General features: G+C 48.3%; 1 protein-coding gene across 11 annotated transcripts in view; it reads right to left on the bottom strand.

The window, feature by feature from the left end:
* LOC307184606 (uncharacterized protein) overlaps window positions 1-13,272 on the bottom strand; it is a 225,105-nt gene that overhangs the window by 85,951 nt on the left and 125,882 nt on the right. For all 11 annotated transcript variants that reach the window (XR_013827764.1, XR_013827765.1, XR_013827766.1 and 8 more), the window contains one exon: window positions 7,266-7,447. The gene's annotated coding sequence lies outside the window, so the exon portion shown is untranslated. The remainder of the gene's footprint in view (window positions 1-7,265; window positions 7,448-13,272) is intronic.

A 13,272-nucleotide genomic window follows, 5' to 3' on the forward strand; every position in this document is an offset into this window, starting at 1 on the left:
TCTTTGCCATAAAGTGGATCTCTTGGTTTGACATACTATATGAGATCCCATGCTAGTGGATCAAATACTCTGAAAGCCCTTGAATAGTGATTTGGCTAAGGCCCTGAAGATAGGAAAGGCAAACCCATTCCTGGAATGTGTATTTATTTTTGTCAGAACGAATCACTTGCCCTTCCAGGGTTTTAGACAGCCATGTAGTCAATTAGGAACCAAGCGGCCTGTTGATCTCTCTGACTCACGGTACTATATTTGGAGCTCAAAGTTGGTCTCTGTTGCTGGCAGGCTAGACATTTGACAATGGCGATAGCTAAATCAACTGTGGTAAGAGCTCATGGTATTGGGTTTATGTATAGCTTGCATCCCTGTCCCCAAGGCTACTCCATTCATGTACCCACTGAGCCAGCACTGGGGTACAATGACAGAAGCTGGATGATATTAGCTGGTAGAGTCATTGTGTTTACCCGATTATTGTACCTCTTACATTGTGGTATGCTTCCTGGTGGGCATTAACGTGCAACATGAAGTTCTTCATACTTCACGCCACTAACGTCCCTCCATTGCATGCCTCTGTACTACACTTCCTTGTCCCAGGTCTTCTAGTCTTTCTCATTCCAGGTCCCGGAGCAGCCAGCCAAGCCATTTGCCACTGCCCTTGAGTCCATATATATTTTAATTTCAGACAACCTTTCTACACAAAGTCAATGGCCAGGTATACCACCTGAAGCTCCAGCCCATCGGATTTTTTCTCAATATTGTCTTTCAAGGTCACCCCTGAGTGGAGCTGTAGTATAGTAACTAACCATTTCTGGCCTGACTCACATACTGATCTGACCTATTTGTAAACCCAGTGTGGGCTTTTACCTCCTCCATCAGCTGGTCCTAGGGGATCACCCATGTATCCATAGGTGTGAGCCCGGGGAGAGGCTCTGGTGCCACAGAAGCAGAAACATGAAGTCCTGGCTTACTTGTTTGTGAAGCTTACTTGTGCCCTCCAATCCTGCTCATACTTGATTCCCAATGTACAACTTCCATTTTATGATGGGTTGTTGCTAGGCTTGCCTGGCTTTCTCAGTCAGGCCCTCCAGATCCATCAGGGCTCAGGAAAATAACAGGAGCTGTTTTTCAAAAGGTGTATAATTCCTCAAGGCAAATGCTATGGCTTTGTTCCATAACCTCAGGGACACAATGTATTCTCCCACTACTGGTATCTTCAAAAACCACAGGATCTGATGATTCATATGGTCCAAATAGCAGGGTTACTTGTACTATAGCCTGAAAACACTGCAGAGCCCTTTCCTACCTGGGGCCTCACTCAAAGGTGGCAGGCCTTTGTGTTACTGCCAGGTATATGGGTCACAGTAATATTCCCAGGTGTGCAGTAGGTTACATCTATAACCCTAAGAGGCCTACCAAACATGGTGCTTCCTTCTTCATGGTGAGAAGTAGAACATGTAGTCATTTGTCCTATACTTCAGAGGAAATTTCCTGACACGCTCTAGACCACTGGATTCCTAAAAACTTTACTGATGTGGCAGGCTCTGAATCTTCACAGGGGTTATTTTCTGGAGTACGTGTATCTTGTCACGGCTATCAATGTGTTAGTCACTTCTTGATCATCGTGTCTGATCAGCATAACATTATTTTATAACATCTTTATTGGAGTATAACTGCTTTATAGTGTTGTGTTAGTTTCTGCTGTATAACAAAGTGAATCAGCTATATGCATACATATATCCCCATATCCCCTCCCTCTTGCGTCTCCCTCCCACCCTCCTCATCCCACCCCTCTAGGTGGTCACAAAGCACCGAGCTGATCTCCCTGTGCCATGCAGCTGCTTCCCACTAGCTGTCTATTTTTACATTTGGTAGTGTATATATGTCAATGCTACTCTCTCACTTCATCCCAGCTTACCCTTCCCGCTCCCCATGTCCTCAGGTCCATTCTCTACATCTGTGTCTTTATTCCTGTCCTGTCCCTAGGTTCATCAGAACCTTTTTTTTTTTTTTTAGATTCCATATATATGTGTTAGCATACGGTATTTGTTTTTTTCTTTTTGACTTACTTCATTCTGTATGACAGACTCTAGGTCCATCCACCTCACTACAAATAACTCAATTTCGTTTCTCTTTATGGCTGAGTAATATTCCATTGTATATATAGCATAACATTATTGATAGAGTAGACCAGTGTGATGTTCTGCAGGAAGGAGCGATAACCTAACCCTGGAAATTTATACTGTTGTTTGTTCCAAGTAAATGCAAACTATTTCTAATAAGGGTAAAAAAGAATGGAGTCACCAGATCAGTGTCCACATACTGTATGCCTGAGGTCATGTTAATCTACTGCAGCAAAGATAGAACACCTGGCAGGCACAGTGGCTGCAACTGTGGCTACTATTTGCTGAATTGGTAGTAGCCCACTGCCATCTTCTAGGGTGTATCTGAGTTTTATTGGTAAATTAAAGAAGATACAATGGACTTCCTTTAGGTCTTTAATGGTGGCACTAATTTCTGCGATCACCTCTGGAATGTGATATTGTTGTTTTTTTGTTTGTTTGTTTTTTGCGGTACACGGGCCTCTCACTGTTGTGGCCTCTCCCGTTGCGGAGCACAGGCTCCAGACGTGCAGGCTCAGCGGCCATGGCTCACGGGCCCAGCTGCTCCGCGGCATGTAGGATCTTCCTGGACTGGGGCACGAACCCGTGTCCCCTGCATCAGCAGGCGGACTCTCAACCACTGCGCCACCAAGGAAGCCCTGTGATATTGTTTCTGATTTACTATTTTGGCTGGAATAGGGAGAAGTTTTTAAGGTTTCCACTTGGCTTTCCTCACTATGATAGCTCTTACCACACAGGCCAAGGACCCAATATAGAAGATTATGCTAGCCATGAAGTATGTTTATCTGAGTATATCACCGGGTGAGTGTGTGGACCTAGAGAGCCTGCTATGAGCAGGATTCAGACCAAGAATCTATTAATTATCTGAACCACATATGCCCCCAACTCTAACAAGAAGGTGCTATTTCAGGTCTCTAGAGAATAATTTCAACTCAAATCCTGTGTTTCATAGTCCTTGAAATGCTTGTGTATTCTTTTCCCAGTATCTAAATAAATATCCAAATAAATGGCCACAGGTTCCCTTGGGGAAGGGCTGGGGAAATCATTATCATGCACATTTGCTGTGGTATTATGGGATTCTTCCTTCTGGAGATCTGGCTTCTTCTTCAATCAATGCATTCTGAGTCTGAAAACTGATTCTGGTCTGGAAACTTAGCAAGGGACTTGTGATTGGGATGACTAGGCTCATCATCCTTGATTGATTTCTTTTGATTGTACTGAAGGAGCAGTACTACTCTCAGTGAGCTCAGTTCTGTGACAATATCTCCTACTGTCAGTCCTGACCTACTGAGGACAACCACTGCTTTACTTCTTAGTGAGGCTGGTGCCCTTCTTTCCAGCACACTCTTTACTGTTTTGGTATCTTTGGGGCCCTTGGGTGGGTTTTCCAACCTTACTTAGTACCTCACTCCTGCACACCCACTTCCTCCACAGTCTGCCACAGCAATTCTAACATGCTTATCTCACTTATTTTTCCATGCTTCTAGGAACCATTCTAATGGTGTATTTGCATCATCTCCTGGGGTCCTTGCCACAGTTTTAAATACTGCATCCTTGGACAGTGATCTCAAATCCATAAACGTTTATCCAAATTTGCTCTAAGCTTTTCATTATCTTTTCCTGAGAATCAGTTAAGCTTAGCAATAGTTACCCAATTCCATTATCCTTGGAGTAACTAATTCCCCTGTGTTTCTCCAACAGCTGATAAATTGCACCAGCTAATGCACTCTCTTCCAACAGGAGTAGAAACATTAACAACTGCACTATTACCTTGTGCCAGAGACTGTGCTTCACAAACAACTGTGAAGGGGTGTGTCCTCACTGGCAGCCAGGGAGTACTCACTGTGCCTCAGCCTTCAGGTACCAGGGACACCCATCAGGCAATGAGCAGATTCAGCCCCATCTGGGTCAGGGAGCTGGGGAGTTGGGTATAGTTTCTTGGGCAGGTAGTCCCAGGGCAGTCTTTGAAGGGAGGAGGAGGAGTCATCTGCCAGGTGGCAAAGGGGTAGGAAAGAACATGCCTGTGACGGGATGAGTAAGAGAGAGCCTTTCCTTCATGGCAGAAGTCCTGGTGAGAAGCATGGCAGGGATTAGCTAATACTAGGGTGGAGGCTGAAGCCAGACAGGAGAATTCTGGGCCCAGTAGCTCACAGTTAGTGTGGTTTCAAAATGGTGCAATTTCTCCCCAGAGAAGGGCATGCAGAAGTATGTCTGGGGAATACCATGAGTCTGAGGTGCTGTTTAGGGGTAGTATATTAAGAAAAGATAGGGGCCCCAGTTGGAGGGTACAGGTCCTCATTTAGCCCTCAGACCAAAGTTTGAGACACTTATGTAGCCAAGGAGAGAAAGGACCGAGTCCCAAGTAACTTGCAAACCTAGAATGTAGGCAGAGGAGGAGGCAACTGCAGAAGAACCGCTAGGGACTGAAAAGAGAGGGAGGGAGGGAGCCAGGAGTGGTGGCATCATGGAGACAGCGAAGACCAAGAGGTCAGAAAACTTCCCTGAACCTGGAGAGAGCAGGTCAGTGCAGGGTGAGGTGGCATCTACTGGCAGGGCCTTGGGGCAGCTGGGGGTGAGGGGCGATGGGGAATGAGGAGGTGATGTGAGTGGAAGAGGCCTAGATAGTTCAGGCCCTTGAGGCTGGGCTCTTTTTTTTTTTTTTTTTTTTTTTTTTGCGGTACACGGGCCTCTCACTGTTGTGGCCTCTCCCGTTGCGGAACACAGGCTCCGCACGCGCAGGCTCAGCGGCCATGGCTCACAGGCCCAGCTGCTCCACGGCATGTGGGATCTTCCCGGACCGGGACACGAAGCTGCATCCCCTGCATCGGCAGGCGGACTCTCAACCACTGGGCCACCAGGGAAGCCCGAGGCTGGGCTCTTTTAACAGGTTGGATATTGAGCAGGATTCAGGTAGAGCAGCTCTCAGCCTGTGGGTCACCCCAGCTTCCTTTCTCAAGCTTCCCCCAGAGGCTTGTTGGAGCAGGATGGACAGGAACTGTACTCAGGTCCAGGTGCCAGCTCATTCCTGGGTTTCCCCAGGGGGCGGGTCCAACTGGTCCGCCAGTCCATTCTGAGCTCTTCTTAGGCAGGGCTATATCCAGCAGTTTTGAAGGCTTTCCAGTGAGATACAGTGCTTTTGTCCCATGGAACCTAAAGGGAAATCCCAGCTCTGGTCCCCACCCCTTGACTAAGGCCTCCAGAATCTGGGCCAGGGGCCAGGGTGGAGCAAGCCACTGAATCAGGACAGCGGTTTTCTGTCCACACATTCCCCTACCATCTGCACCCCAGAAGATGACTCTATAGGAGTGGGGAGCTGAAGTCCATAGAGTCACTGGAATGAGTTACATCATTTCTTTAAGGCTCACCACAATCATGTGAGACCATGACACCCCTCTTTCACAGATGGCGTAACTGAAGCTGCAAGCAGAGAAATAATTTGCTGAGATCTATAAAGCCCCAGAGGAGCAAAGATGAGACTTGGAACCTAGTCTCCGAGACTCCTTGTCAGGTGTTCTTCCATTACCCTCTCCGCCATTCAGCATGAACCAGCCAGGATAAGATACTAAGAGGGACAGCAGATCTTGGCTATGTAGCATCAGGATGCCAGCTGGACCTGGGTCCTCCAAGTGTCTGCACCCTGCCTGCTTCAGGACCCTGAGCGTGAGCCTTATGGCCCATCTAGCATCCCGAGCTCCCACTTATACCTCACATCTCAGCCTTCCAACAGCCTCACTCCTCCTTGAGCCGTCAGCCCCCAGTACCCACCGAGAACTTCCTCCTAGATGACCCAGACTCTTCACAACCACCAGTGTGGTGGAACCATTTTACCAACAGAGAGACTAAAACACAGAGGAGCCCAGGGAGCCAGGGCAGTTGAGAGCACACGGGTCCAACACCTGCCCTAGGGCAGGCCCCCAAGTATCCATGAATGGCAGATATGAGGGATAGCAGCCTTGTATCTCAGCCACCTCAGTAAGGACAAGGGTGAGGCACCTGGGGCAGCCCCAGCTCCAGGGCCTTCAGAGGGGATCTCCTCTCTTTGTTCCCCACAGGAAATGTGGTGTTGGCCGGCCAGCCACAGAGGCCTGGGCATCCCCACGGAGCAGCCTTACCTCTCCGCTCTCTGGCCCTCTCCCCACCTTTATCACACTGGCAGTCATGCTTCTTATCTCAGAGCCTGGCTTCCTGCTGCTTTTAAAGAGACATGTGGCCTACCACTGGCTGACTGCCACCCTGCTAAGAGGTCCTTGCCCCATCTCCTGGAGTCATAGCAGGCTCGTCCCTTGCTCGCCACCAAGGAGAGGCTCTCTCCTCTCCACTCAGCACCCAGATCACTCTAAGCACTATCAAACAACCTAGTGACTGGAATGTGAGTTCTTCTGAAGGATGGATAGAATGATGAATGGACTGATGGCTTCATTCAACAAATAAATACTTATTGAGCACCTACCTGCTGCAATATGCACTGTCCTGGGCATTGGGGACAAGTGGGAAATAAGACAGATTGTCTGCTCTCTTGGTACTTACATTCTGGTAGGGGAGATAGTACAGCAGTAAACAAAAGAATTCCCCAGATAATGTCAGAGATAAGAGCAACGAAGATAATAAAAGAGATGATGGCATGGAATCTTTGGAGTGATCGATGGGAGCCTTTTTGAGGACACATTTGGCTGAGACCTGACAAAAAGGAGCTGGATTTACATTTTTCAAGGATCACTCATGCTACAGTACTGGCCAAATGCATTGGAAGGGGGATCAGTGAGGAGGTTGCCAGAGATGATGAACTGATCTGGACAGTGGGGGTAACAAGGGGGAAGACAGGTCAGGAAAGGGGTCACAGAGAATAGGGAACAGAAGACAGAGCACAGGAGGGAGGCAGGGTGCAGTGCTCAGTGGCGTGGTAGGTGGATACCACTTGCCTCAACTTTCCCACCCTCTGCTCCTCAACTGGCCTGGCCTCTTGGAGGCCTCCATTGAATGCCCTTGGACAGAGCCAGAGTATCCAGAAGGAGGTGGGGACAGATTGTGAGGGCATGTGGGGCCTGACCCAGCAGGCTCTGTCCTCACTCTCAGGGCACCCTGATTCTGGTCATATGAGAAATTGGACTTGAAATGTAGCAAGTACCCTTCTTCCTAATGTTCCTGTACCTCAAAATCCTGGAACTTTCAAGCATGGATGTCACAGCTGCTGCTTATTCACTGCTCGCCACTCAGCACTTTGGCCACAATCCAGGCTGACACCCAGAGAGTGATGCCCACTGAAGCTCTAGCACGTTGGTCATCAGGCATCTCAGCTGGCATCCTCCCCATCTGGAGCAGCTTCTGACCTCCTGGCCATGGGAGAGCAGAGAGGAGTGTAAGACAGAGGTTAGCAACACAGGGCCAGGGGAGGATGGCTGCCAGAGGAAGAATAGTCAGCGGTCAGCAGAGGCTTGTTGCTTACTACCTGCTCACACTGTTGCTCACCACCAAGGGGAGTATATCTACTCAGCATCCAAGCCCCAAAGATCCCAAAGCAGGAGGGCTGGGGTGTCGAGATGAAGGGGGCAGAAGCAGAGACAGCTGCAGCATAAATGGCAATATCAGGTTTGAGGCAGAGGCCCCATGGGGGCATTCAGTGTTGGGGCAAAAGTCACTGAAGTCACTCCCATCAGCACACCTCAGTGCGGGGCAGGCACGGGGAGGCAGAGGTCGGGTATCTGTGACCCGTTCAGTGATATTCCCCCTCACCAGTTTGGCACTCTGCAGTGGGATTCCAAAGGTCAGAGAGTAGGAGAATGGAGTCATTTTCAGGAACTGGACTACTCTGGACTCTAAGAATGAGCCTAGGGAAAGGAAACACTGTTGGATATGGGCTTCCGATCTAGAGGACCCCGAGTCTCCAAAGGCAAGTACTCAAACACTCTGCTTCTGCACTATTTGATAGCTTTCTTGAGAAACCATATGGGAACTTAGCCTGTCCCTTGAACTATTTTACAGGCCAAAGAAGCCTGTATATTGGGGATTCACTTGCCAACACCAAGTAGCAACACTGGCAGGTGCCCACAAACCAAATATCCAGAATTTAAAGAGAATAAGAATCAGATCACTGTTCTCATATATGCCAGTCCTATCAGCGGCCCTCAGACAGAACTTCTGGACGTGAAGATTTTGTTATTCTGAAGCTATCAAAGATGTTTCATATGTACCTGGAGCCCTCACACTATTAACTAGTGTAGAGTTGTTCATACACTTCTGCCTGGAGCAAAGGCTCTTTCCAAGTGTGTAGGTGAGTGAGAGTGAGCACAGATCTGGGTCTGGGCAGTCACCAACCGCAATGGAAGAGGGAAGTTTGAGCACTTCTGGGGAAGGTTATCTCTTTTCCTAAGCTGTTGCCATCTCACGTGCCCTTGCTTGGCCAGTCCCACTGCATTACAGCAGGGTCAGGCTGTCCCTCAGATGAAGCAAATGTCACCACTGAAAACACCTCGTGAGAAAGCCTGTCCATCACATGGGTACCACACAAATCTTACTTGAACATTTCACAGACTTCTTAAAAATTACTCTATTGTCTAAATAATGATATAAATTTACTGTTAAAAATCCAAACAAGGGGCCTTCCCTGGTGGCACAGTGGTTAAGAATCTGCCTGCCAATGCAGGGGACATGGGTTCGAGCCCTGGTCTGGGAAGATCCCACATGCTGTGGAGCAACTAAGCCCGTGCACCACAACTACTGAGCCTGTGCTCCAGAGCCTGAGAACCACAACTCCTGAAGCCCGGGCACCTAGAGCCCATGTTCTGCAACAAGAGAAGCCATCTCAATGAGAAGCCCGTGCACCACAACGAAGAGTAGCCCCTGCTCATCGCAACTAGAGAAAGCCTGTGCACAGCAACAAAGACCCAACACAGCCAAAAAAAAAAAAAATACTCTCACAAAAAAAAAGTCCAAACAAGTAAAGCAAAAAGCATCCCATATCCAGAGATGGCTCTTTGGTTAACATCCTTCAGCCTCTCTTTCCTTATTCATAGAGTCAAGTACACATTCATACCCTTTGTGAAAAAAATGTCTTACGATACATGTTATAACCTTTTTGTTTTGTTCATTCAGCAACTGCAGTGTGCCACATGCCAGCAACTTTATTCAGAGACAAATGATTCAAAGAGCTAAGAGAAAGCAGTGACCTAATGTTATGTCAGCTAACTCTCTTTTGATAATAAAAAGTGTAGCTTCTGGAGAAATTGCTTCCCTTAATCTCTGCTCACTGTGATGAGAAGGTCTTGCCTCTTGCTCAACTGACACCTGCAGAGTGACTGACATGGAAATGATGAGCGCACAGATGAGAGGCTGCCTGGGCGCCAAGGTGCCACTGATGCAGAAGCTCATCAGCAGGTTGGTGTGTCAACATTGTCAAGAAACTTTTGACAAATTGAAAGACCCTGTTAGCAACAGTGAAAGTTTTCTGAAGGGTGAGAAAACCACTGGGGAGGAGACTGTTTTGACATCTGCTCATTATTTCTACAGAAAGGCAATTAGTCAAATTGGCTTAGAGGACCCCTAATTGCTCATGCTTCACCCACCTGTATGAGGAAGGAAAAGGGAAAGTGACATTTACTGAGAGCTAGCTATGTGTGAGTGCGAATGACTTTCACATATTATCTTATTTAATCCTCACTACAGCCCGGTGAAGTGGATAACATTATCCCACTTTACATGTTTGAAAGTGAACTCCTGATCTTCCCCTTCAAACCTGCCCTACTGTAGCCTTCCTTATCTCAGGCAATGTCAAGTCCTTCTTTCCACCTGCCCAGAGTAAAACCCTTGGGGTCAACATTGACTCTGCTCTCTCATATATTCTGTATCTAATCCATCAGCAAATCCTGATGTCTCTCCTTTCAAAATACATCGAGAGTCCAACATGTCTTACCATCTCCACTGCACCCGTGATGGTTCAAGCCACTATTATCTTCTGCCTAAAATATACCTCAGTAAACGCCTGGCTAATTTCCCTGCTTCTACCTGTGCTCTGCTTTATAGTCTATTCTCAACTCAGCAGCCAGAGTGACCCTGTTACAATCTAGGTTAGATTGTGGGACTCTTCAAAACTCTCCAGTGGCTCTGTGTTTTATCAGAGCAAAAGCCAAAGTTCCCACAATGGCCTACAAGGCCCAACGTCATCTGCCCCTTCATCTTTCCATTACCTCTCTGACTTTTCCCCTGTGCCCCACCCCCTCACACATGCTGCTCCAGCCTTGCCAGCTCCCGTGCTGTTCCTTGAACACAACAGCCTCAGGGCCTTTGCACTGGTTCTTCTCTCTGTCTGGAATAGCCAAACTCCTTCAACCACTTTCAAGTCTTTGCTCAGATGTTATTTTCTCAAAGATGTTATTTTATCAAAGAGATCTGCCCTGCCCACCCTATTTGAGACTGAAGCCCCTTCTACCAGCACTCCCAGCAGCCCAAATCCCCCTTATCTTGCTCTGTTTTTTTTTTTTTTCCTGTAGAACTTATCACCTTCTAACACGTTATCAAGCTTGTTGTTTATTTTCTGCCTCTCATGCTATGATACACATTTCTAAAGGCAGGAATACTTCTCTGTTTCCTCTATTGATGACTCCCAAGTACCTAAATGAGTACCTGGTACACAGAAGATGCTCAAGCAATATATGCTGAATGAATGAATAATGAACCGGGGCAAAATGAAGACTTAGTAAACTACCTAAGGTCTGGCAACTAGTAGGTGGCTGAGTTAGAAGTTGGAGCCAGGTCCCTTGGACTCCAAAAATCGGGCTATTTCTACCAAATGTCTCTCAGAAAGAAGGAGGCAAAGGATCCAAAAGCAAACTGACTATGGGACTTTTGCTTACAGGACAATCTGGGGACTTTTTAGGGGTTGGTGCCCATTCAGAGCTGGGCCCACCTCCAGCTGTAACTGTACCCTCGCCTAGATTCAACACACAATGGCCAGCCTGAGCAGTGGCCCTGAGTCACCCCAAAAGGCATCAGTTGATTAAGGTGCAATATGAGAAACACTGTGAAAAGGATGTCTGTGAAAGGTTAGAGTAATGTCTGGGGCTGGCCCACCTGTGTATTTAAAAGAGTCACTTCCTTACGAACTTGGATTCCTGTTTTTCTGAGAGCAGAGTGACCACCTCACTTCTACCCACTTGTCCTCTCGATTTGTTGTCTGTAGTTTGTACACGAACCACCATTTGCCTGACAAGCCTCCCTCTAAACCTTCCCAGGCTGTGGCAGCTTGTTTGCGGCTCCTACTTCTCATGTATAGCAAGCCATCCTCTTCCTGAATTCTCTCCCCTAAGAAGACTGTACACTCTAAGAAGGCAGTCCAAAGCTTGGAGGCTAAGTTATGTCTCGGTCCCCTCCTCTAACCTACATCAGCACCAGGAGCCTGGGTAAGGTGGGTAGATGGGTTCTGTCACTTCACAGGCATGTAAAAGGGCCTTGGAGTCTCCCAAGCATCTGGGACACTGGGCCAATCCTTGGTCCCACCAGAACTGAGGCAGCAGCCAAGACTTCCAAAAACGAAGGGTACTTTCAAACAAGCAAGCAAGCAAACAAACCAACAAACAAATTCCTTTTGCCACATTAAGACTATTTCTGAATGAAATAAGACCAGGAAAAGCCTAGGTCCTCCAGCTGCATCCCACTCTGCCTGCCTCCAAGGCAGCAACTCCTGCTTCCCTGTGTTCCTATCCACCACACACATGCTCCGACTGAAGAGTTCATCACAGAGGACAAGCTGGAGCCAGCTGTAAGCTTGAGGAGGAGAGGCCTGCCTAGAGGCCAGAGGGGACCCCCACTCCACCCCTTTCCACTTAGGAAAATGCCACCAGCTGGCAACCGAGATGCATGACTATCCCCGTGGCTTTGGGGGCAAGGTTCAGGGGCCAGCTCTCCTCAGCCCTCAGCCTGGCAGTGCTCCACCAACTCCAGGAGCAGGAATGCCCCTCAGAGGCACACGACGGAGTCCAGGAGCTATGATGAGACAACCCAGTAGTTTGGAAGAAGGTGCTGAGTAGGCAAAACTCCCACAGAGGGGTAGCCTTCGCCTAATTCTTTCTCCCTGAGTGAGGTCCACCCTGGGGATCCAAGTGTGAACACCACACAGCCCCATCTTTCTAATGGGCAAGGAGCTCTGAACACTATATAGTTTCCTGAAAGTGCTTTATGAAAGCCTCCATTAATGTATTCCTTGGCTTAAGACTTTCTCTTTTCTTAAAATGAAAATGCCCCAGAAAGGTCATAGATTGGGCCTTCACAGTTACTTCACAGAGTACAAGGGTCTTCCTTTGAGTGGATTTTCTGGGATCTACTCTCTACCCACATCCCTTCATTGAGATCGTAAAGGATTTCTTGTCCAAACTAAATCTCCTGAGGAGGACAAAGTGTACAAGAAGTTGGCTATGCAGGGCTTCCCTGGTGGTGCAGTGGTTGAGAGTCTGCCTGCCGATGCAGGGGACACGGGTTCGTGCCCCGGTCCGGGAGGATCCCACATGCCGCAGAGCGGCTGGGCCCATTAGCCATGGCCGCTGAGCCTGTGTGTCTGGAGCCTGTGCTCCGCAACGGGAGAGGCCACAACAGTGAGAGGCCCACGTACCGAAAAAAAAAAAAAAAGAAGTTGGCTGTGCAGAAGCTCCACAAACAAGGCAGGCACACAGACGGTCCAACCTCAGTGCTCAAGGCCTCCAGGGCTCCTGGCCTGCTGCTGAGGCCTATCCTGAGGAGGCAGGGCTGCCACACTGGAGCTCCATCCCTGTCAGCCTTTCACAGAGGAGCAGGAGCCAGGAGCTGGGGCAAGGATTATCTTGGTGACTAATAAGCTAATTGTGGAAAATTACAACTTCCTGAGCTTGGTCTATCAGAGGTGGCCACAAAACTCTTTATGATGTGACCAAAAATTCCTCCTGCCACCACAGCCCTTGAAAATAGGTCAAAGACACCTTCTATGTAACTCTCAAAGCAGGCCTTAGCTCATACCATCAAACTGTGTCAATACACTGCAAACACTGGAGCTTTCGTGAGAATACTCTCATCATCTCTAGGTCTGAGCCCAGCCCTGGCTCTGGGCTGGTCGCCAGTGCTGCCCTCCTTGATCTTCCTCAGGGGACTGACTGACTATGGAGGCCAAAGAGAAGGCTTCCTGCTCTTTGCCCCC

Source organism: Stenella coeruleoalba (assembly GCF_951394435.1).
Source record: "Stenella coeruleoalba genome assembly, chromosome: 3".
NCBI classification, from domain to species: domain Eukaryota; kingdom Metazoa; phylum Chordata; class Mammalia; order Artiodactyla; family Delphinidae; genus Stenella; species Stenella coeruleoalba.